The sequence below is a fragment of the Notolabrus celidotus genome, unplaced genomic scaffold, assembly GCF_009762535.1.
Source record: "Notolabrus celidotus isolate fNotCel1 unplaced genomic scaffold, fNotCel1.pri scaffold_366_arrow_ctg1, whole genome shotgun sequence".
In the NCBI taxonomy this organism is placed as follows: domain Eukaryota; kingdom Metazoa; phylum Chordata; class Actinopteri; order Labriformes; family Labridae; genus Notolabrus; species Notolabrus celidotus.
The window spans coordinates 1-8,867 of NW_023260191.1; positions in this window are offsets into that span (position 1 = coordinate 1).

Genomic DNA, 8,867 nt, shown 5'->3' on the forward strand with positions numbered 1-8,867 from the left:
ACTGTCCCATTAAAGTTACTAACCATAGACCTTTCTGGAGTCCCTGAGCTCCATTGTCTCGTAGATTCCTCTGAGCTGCCGTTGCAGTCCTCCTGCTGTGGACGATCTGGACTCCAGCTGATACGGACGTGCTGGACTCCAGCGGCAACAGCTTCTACGACTCGTCTCATCACTATCAACCTCTCTCTCTTACTCCCTCTATCTGTCCTTTCCAGACCCAACTCAGTCGAGGCATGATGGCTGTCTAACATGAGTCTGGTTCTGCCTGAGGTTTCTGCCTGTTTAAAGGAAGTTTTTCCTCACCACTGTAACTAGCTAAATACTGCGATGTGCAATGCTCATGATGGATTAAGGTGGGGTCAGACTGAGTCTTACCCTGTCTTGGTGTTGGGTCTCTGTTCATAATTTGACATAGTTGTGGTCTAGACCTCCTATGTTTGTAAAAGCGTCTTGAGATAACGTTTGTTGTGATTTGGCGCTATACAAATAAGATTGATTGATTGATTGATTGATACTGCTTAGGGTTAACGCAGAAGTATAAAAAAGGGCTTTACACTTGGGTAACTTCCTTTCCTGTTTTGATGCTTTGATTATGAAATCATGTGAAAGGTACTTCTGCAAAGTTTTAAAGTTCCCTGAACTGATAAAAAAAAAGCTAAAAATGTTCGGTATAGTAGAGCCCCTGAAGAGGCATATGCTCTTTTGTTGTCCTAATATTGTCTGCTAGCAAGAAACTCTGATGTTGAAAACTGAAGCTAAGGCAGAAGTGTTGAAAACTGCAGTACCTCAAGTGTCCACTTGAGGATGTTTTTAAAAGCCAAGAAGACCGCATTGACACCCGTGTTCAAACGTCCAACTTACAGCAGAAAAAAACAGTATAAAGGAACAGTTTTGGTCTGAAGTTAGGTCGGGTCAGCACTTTGAATATGGCGATAGCTACACACATACCATAATTTAACTACTTTCTGCAGCAATTTGGATGATGCTAGAAACTGAGGGCTCATTCAATGCGACCTCCTCCAACATTTAATCAAAGATAATTGGTTTAGTTAGTTCCAAACACTTCCTGTCTGATCTGTCAGAGAGATGTTTCTCAGTCAGACTGTGACTCCACCTTCCTGCGATGTGGAGTCCCCCAAGGTTCCGTTCTCGGGCCCATCCTTTTTTAAAACAAAGCATTTTACTTTACCACCCTTAAACCACCTCCTCCACTGAAACCAGGAACATGAACCATCTTCTCAACCATTTGGATCAAATGAAAGTTTTACATTAAATCAAAGTTGCTGTGTGGTAAACAGGTGACGGAGAAGAAGTGTGTTGGGTTTCTTTGTTATTGATTCAGAGGAGCAGAGACTTTATTTGATCTGTTTTTCTGTAGTTGGATAAGAACAGAGATTTCATGTCTGTATCTTGATACTTGCTCCATCCTGCACAGATGCACCATTGATTTGCAGATTAAAATAAACCATTTGTATTGATTGGCCGTTCATGTCCTCTAATGTACCTCACTGAAGCGTGTTTATGTCTGAGGCAGCTGCAGATGTAATGTGCTGGTAGTGTTTTAATAACATGTATCATATATACTGACGCCACGTTTCCTTACACGTTCCAGTAGTTGTTAGACTTAGTTGGTCTATTGATTGTCAGGACTTGTTTAATAGAAATGGAACCCATAAGATCAAACTGGAGTGCAGGGATGTGAAGAACCCAAACACAGGGCAACCTCGCTCAGAGACTGTAGTTCTCAGGTTGTCACAGGTCCTAAGGAGGGGCTAAGAGCTGAGCAGCTCTGGGCTAATTCAGCATGTTTCTAGCTTGTGGATGACTGAGGTGTTCATGGTTTGAGAGGTTTATAGAATCAGATGAATTAACGGACTTAATAAAACCGACTCACATTGAAAACCAGGCGTCAGGGGTCTGCAAGCTGAGCTGACAACAACTCTCCCACCTTATTAACTCTCTGATAAGTAACAGCCAAATTCCACCAGATCCGTGTCCGGTCCGTCTCCGATCCGTCACAGCATCGGATCTGATAGGTTTCTATTCTAGTCGATGTGTTAACTTCCACTGGATCCACTCTGATCCCACAGGTCGGAGCCCTCCGTCAGATCCGTATTTCACTTAACTACAACAACAAACCGTCATGATGAGTGGAGCCAGGCCTGGGAGTCAACAGGTCAGCAGCTTTTCAGGAGGACCAGAAAGAACCATGGACGAGGAAGAGGAGCGACGGAGAAATCCTTGATTCAGTGATTACTGTGGCGGAAAACCTCGGTCACATCGACTCCAGCTGTCGCGCGGATCCTGCCCCTGTGGCCCCATTCTGAAAACACAACCGGTGTGTGTTGACGGAACGAGAGAGAGCATGAAGACGGACCCATAGCAGATCATACGCAAACCGGACATAGGTCTGGGGGACAGTCTGAATTGAACGGCCTGGCCACTCACTAGACGTTTTTAGGGCTTGATTTGCGATTAACCAGTGATTAAGGAACTTCAAACTGATTCGTGGCGTGTCATTCCTGATTATTTGTCCAAATAATCCTCAAGTGTGTGGTGTTGTAATATCGTAGACCTTTCCAACACTAGTTAGGACTTCCACCAACATGGTAGCTGCAATGACCAATGAGAGGAGCAGACTGGGAAGCACCACCATCCAGATGTGGGTACAATGACAGCTCACAAACATGGCACTGAACGTAAACACAAACGTACCCCCAGTCAAGAGGAACAGCCACATCCTTCTCCTCGTTTTGTTGTTGGGGAAACAGAACACACGCCGGTATAGCCAGCGGACGAAATCGATTGACCCTCGATCCCTTGTGTGATCACGCAAGGTTCTGATCTAACAGAGGAGATTTCGTCTATGGAATTGTGTGTCCACAAAGTGTGTGGTCTTAAGAACTCGTCTAGTGTGTGTGTGATCAGAGGATGGATGATGTTAAAATGGGTTTGAACTGTCTTCATGTTTGGTCTCCAACAGTTTTTTAAAGTAGTTGATACCTAAAAGTCGTCTTGGTGCCGTGGGCATAGCAGTCTAACCGTGCACACCCTTGTTCAGAGGCTATAGTCCTCGTCGCGGTGGTTGCAGGTTCGACTCCCGACCTGGAACATTTGCTGCATGTCTTCCCCCACTCTCTGCTCCCCTCATTTCCTGTCTCTCCTCCAGCTTTCCTATCCAATAAAGGCAAAAATGCCCCAAACATCACTTGCAAAACCAAAAATCAGGGCAAAATATGAAGTTTGCTTATGAGACATGACGTGGAACAGGAAGAGAGTAGCTGATTGGAAGTATTTCAGCGTCCAGCAGACAGAACTTTGATTCAGGTTCGGCGTTTGTAGATCTTTGAATCTGATTTGGTATCCTGATACTTATGGATACACATCTCTCTGAAAGTGCTGAAGTTTAATACCCAGCTCCTTTAAGGGATCATGGCTTCTTCAACTCACTTTACATCTCTTCTTCTTCACTTCTTCTCAAACCCACACCACCATGTATCCCATCATCGCCCCCCTCGTTCTCTCCCCGCATGTCAGATCTAACAGAGGAGAGCAGAGCTGAGCGGATCAACTGCCTCACTGCCCACTGAGGCTTCTGTGTGTGTGTGTGTGTGAGTGTGTGTGTGAGACGCGTTCTGCTTTAATGAGCTATTGTTTGGCAGAGCCGCCACTCGAGGGAGTCTGTCGCTCCGCTGACCCCTGACCCCGCCATGCGGCACAAAACTCAATTAAGCACGCCTCATCAGGGCTGTATCTGTGCTCCCTCGTGTCCCTGCCCTCCTCCTCCTCCTCCTCCTCACACAACAAAGACAAGTCTTTGGACTTTTCAGCAATTAGTCTCCGATCTTTCTGGACTTGTGTGTTTTTTAGCATCCATGCTTTTGCTTTTATAGCGTTGTGGCCGTACGTTGTTTCCCCTCCTGATGACCGTTCAGGCCGTGCAGTCGAACTGTCGGGGTAATTTCACACACATCCAGGGAGCGATTCTGGACCCCCCGCCATGACCCGTCTCCATCCGTTCTCCGTCCCTCCCTCCGTCCCAGCCAATCCTCTGCTCCTGCTTTTTTCCCGCTGTCTATCAACAACGACCTCCTCCTCCTCCTCCTCCTCCTCCTCCTCCTCCTCCTCCTCCTCCTCCTCCTCCTCCTCCTCCATCCTCAAACTGTAAAAACGATGATTTATGGAAGAAAGAGATCCTACCCTGGGAAAATACAGGATGGAAAAGTAGGTCTTGGACCCGGATTCTGAGTCTACCATGCAGTCCTGGTCTCATTTTCCCATCATGGACATACATTTTCTCTCTTTATTCTTTGCAAAGTCTTCTTTAGATCCGGTTCACACACCCAAACCGCAACCTCCACTCTCTCTCTCCCTCTCTCTCTCTCTCTCTCTCTCTTTCATTCCCTCTTTTGCTCAGGACAGGACAAGGTCACTCTCTGCTCCACCCTTTACAGTAGTCCAGGAACCTGACACCCCACACACACACACACAGGTACACACACAGGGTTCAGTTTACCTCTCCTTGCACAAAGCCTCGTGGGAAGAGTGACATCATCCCCTCTCTTTCTTCGCAGCTGTCCATCAAGGTAGACAATGAGGTCATGGGGTTAAACCTGACTGCGCCGGATAGATCGCCTGTCCGAGTGTGATATCACGTAACGGCGGCTTCTACCTGAACACTCCTCCTGAAGCCTGAATATGGCGGACACACGAAAACACAACAACAGAATCTAAACACCATAAATCTGTACGCCTGATCAAACATCTGGCAGGGTTCTTGGTTTCCTGCCGATAATACCAGGCCTCTGTAAAGACTTTCACTGTGGGACATCTTGGAAAATAACTTCACAGAACATGAACAATGTGCTGTATTGTAGAGGGATGTTTCTGCAGACTGAATCCATACAGAGAGTCCCTTAGGAATGAGCTTAGAGTAAAGTAAAATGGAAGAACTGGATTTAAAGGAAAGCTGTGGTCCATCGGTTTTGTTTTTTCTTTGGCGTGGAACCAAAACCAGAAGTTTCAGAGACGCTTCATTTGGACCTTTGTTAAAGTTTGCCTTGCTGGTCTCAAAATGGATGTAGTCTGGAGTGATGTTATGATAAGCTTATAGTTAGAGCTGGATCAGGCTTGGACCAGGTCTTAGTTATGCTGCTATAGGCTTAGACTGACACACTGGGATCCTGTCTTTCCCTCTCTCTCCTCTCTCTGCCTGTCTCTCACTTTAACTCTTCCTGTCCCATTAAAGTTACTAACCATAGACCTTTCTGGAGTCCCTGAGCTCCCTTGTCTCGTAGGTTCCTCTGGATCTCTGCTGTAGATTCCTTTTATGGGTCTCTCATTCTTTCTCTTCTTTTCTTTTCTGTTCTTCCTTCTTTCTGTCTTTCTTTCTTTCTTTCTTTCTTTTTTTTCTTTTCGCCTTTCTTTTCTGTTCTTCTTTCTTCCTTCCTTCCTTTCTTACTTTCTCTTTTTTCTTTCTTTTTTCTGTTTTTCTTTTTCTTTTTTATTTTTTTTTCCTTTTCCTTTCATTCCTTTTTCCTTCTTTCTTTCTTTCTTTCTTTCATTACTTCTCTCTTTTCTTCCTCCTTCCTTTCTTTCTTTCCTCTCTTTTTTTTTCATGTTTCTTTATCCTTTATGTCTCCTTTTCTGACCCCGTCCTTTCCTTCTGTTATTCCTTCACCATTTCTCCTCCTCTTGTTCTTTCTTCTCCTCTCCCTCTCTTCTCTCTTTTCTTAGACCTTTCTGGAGTCCCTGAGCTCCCTTGTCTCGTAGGTTCCTCTGGATCTCTGCTGCTGTGGACGTGCCAGACTCCAGCTGCTACAACTACTACTATCCGTCTCCCCACTATCATCTCTCTCTCTCTCTCTCTCTTCATCTCCCTCTATCCCTCTCTCCAACACGGTCTCAGCAGATGTGTGTCTAACATAGTCTGGTCCTGCTGGAGGTTTCTACCTGTTACAGGAAGTTTGTCCTTGCCACTGTAACTTGCTAAATGCTGCAAAGTGCTCTGCTCATGGTGGATTAAGATGAGGTCAGACTGAGTCCTGTCTGGAAGATGGGACTGGATCTGACCCTATCTTGATGTTGGGTCTTACGGTCTAGACCTGCTCTGTTTTGGAAAGAGTCTGAGGAAACATTTGTTGGGATTTGTCGGACTGATGATCACCTCTTTCCTTCTCGTCCTCTAACCTGCTCCTGTCTTGTCTTCTTTTGTTTTTCAGGGATCTGAATGGAAACAACCTGACAGTGATCAGCAAGACGGACTTCTCTGGTCTCAAACACCTCAGAGTCCTGTAAGTTACCGCTACATTTTTAAATTTTTATTTATTTATTTCTATTGAGAAATATGGCACAAAAGCAAAGACATGTTATAGTGATTATTACAATGGAACAGTGCATTCCAAGTATTGAAGTACAAAAATAATAAACAACAGGCCATAATTTACTTTTTAAATTTTTCAGTGAGCATAGAGTAAAAACAGAAAACAAAACATGACATATCTCCCAAAAAATATGTAAATATAGTAATAATGTTAATAACAGTTATAATGGTAATATGTCAGTACAACTAAATATAATACAATGAATTAATAATCAAAAATAACAAATTTGTATTTAAAATCAGGGGCAAAAACTTCAGAGTTTTGACCGCTACATTAAACATTGAAATAATAGAACTGAAATAGAAATATATCTGTTGCTACTTGAGCCTTTAGAAAGATGTATAAGACAGGAAGTGCAGAAGGGTGGAGGTCAGGGTGATGGATTGGTCCAATAGTCACAGGACTTACACCCAGGAGGCCTGAGGTGGAGCAATGCATGGAAGGTGGTTACATTTTTCTTGATGTATCACACAATAAGTCTTTCTAAATTTAAGTAGTTTGGTGTGACTATATTTTGTTCTTTTGTTTGGGTTTAGGCATCTTAAAGCTAGGGTTTGTGGTAACGGAAAACTAGCATGACCGTTAGTAAAGATCAACGTGTTCGGGACTCGGCTCGTCATCCCTACATCCAGGAGGCAGGCAGAACGACAGGACGGGATTTGATTTGTTTAAAAAATTTGACCCCAAAAACGGTGATTGGTTGGTGTTTTCCCAGGTTTACTCCGGCTGTAGATAGCAGCTTTTTTTACCTCTTTTTTAAGAACACATTATATATTGATTGCCATCAGGACATACAGATCATTTTAACCAGTATAACAAAAAGTGGATCTAAATCTGATTACCAACCCCAGCTTTAACTGTGGTTCATTTTAGGCACCAAAACTCCCAGAAGAAGATCAGTCTCTGGTTCCTCAGTGGACTCAAACAGTTAATTGTGTTCAGAACATCTCGTGTGAATGTTCTGACATTTATCTGTCTTTGTGTTCATGCACGACTATTTCACAGACCAACAGATCGCTGGGTTTTCAGTAACGTGTCTTTTTCAAAGCTTCATTTAAGGAAACGCAGCTTTAAAACGGTCTGATATCTTCTGTTTTTCTTTACTGGAGGTCGAACTGGAGCATGTCTGGCAGTAAAGAGTCCAGGACTTGTCCCGCAGCCTTCTGCCTCTTTGTTCACAGGACAACAGCTTGTTATGTACGCAGAGATTCTTTCCCACATCGCTCTGCTGGTTTTCGTTCTTGCAGAATGCGGGATCATTCCTGTGGTGCCATCAAAAGCCAGAGGGAACAGAGACATGCTTTAGCTCTGCAGCGACACATGAGCCACCCAGAGGTGCTCGCTCGGTGTCGGTGTCAGTGTCAGTCACATTTACGACGGGGGGAAGGGAGGGGGGGTTCATCTGTGACCTTTTGACCTGGAAACATGCTGCCCTGTGGAGAGGCTGGATCTGGTGGAGGTTTTCCTGTGTTAACCTGAGGTCTGTGTGAGTGTCACTGATGGACATGAGGTTGTGAAGGGATGACATGTCAGGAGACTAATGACGTCTCCGGAGGCCCCCCTGAAAACAGATTAGCAGCCTGCTGGGGGCCCGGGGCTCGTTTCTGTCAGGAGGGGATTGAGTGTTACACCCCAGGTTTTTTGATGTGGAGTCTGCAGAGTGTATTAATCAAACAACCGAAGCAGTGCGTGTGGAGGAGATCATGTGGGATGCTTTGTTTTTCCAGTTTGATTAATGAGCGACTCAAAGATGCCATGTCCGATCTCTTGTGTCGTTTTGTTCTGAGTCTTTGTTTCATTATTTTAAGTGCAGACGATCAAAGTTCCTGCAGTTCAGACATGTTCCTTTAGCTTCATGAAGTTAAATGTGCAAATGTTTACTCAGAAGGCGGTTTAGATGAGGAAACAAAGCTATGGACATCTGGTGCAACATTTGTCGCACGCTGCCTTAAGAAACTTATTTCGGTCATTACCTCTCGTGATCCCTGATCCGTCAGGACCACATGTGATCCACGAATCCATGAAGAATGCGTCCTCTGAGTGTGAGGAACACAAACTTCAGTGTTGCTCTGATGTTTGCAAAATAATGACAGAAGAAGAATGATTGCATCTTCCTGCACTGATACCCCTTTTCGACTGAGGCAGTTTCAGGGCCGTTCGGAGCCGGCACTCAATTGAGAACCGTTTTTTTTCGTGTTTCCACTGCGAGTGAACCGGCTCCTGGCCGGGAAAAACTGGTTCCAGAGCGGCTCCAATCTTTGCTGGTCTAGAACCGCGAACCGCTTACGTCAGGGACGTGGTTGCCGTGATCAAAAACACAAACCAAACGTGTTTCCTCCATCGTCCTGCAGCAAAAAATTAAGAGACTATGGATTCCAAGGCAAAGCAGCGGTCGGTCGAGGAGGCAAGCTGCTGTTGTCCGCCATCGTTGTTGTTGTTGTGAGGGAAAGTTTCACGCTAGCACTCCTTGGAAAAGCCGTCATG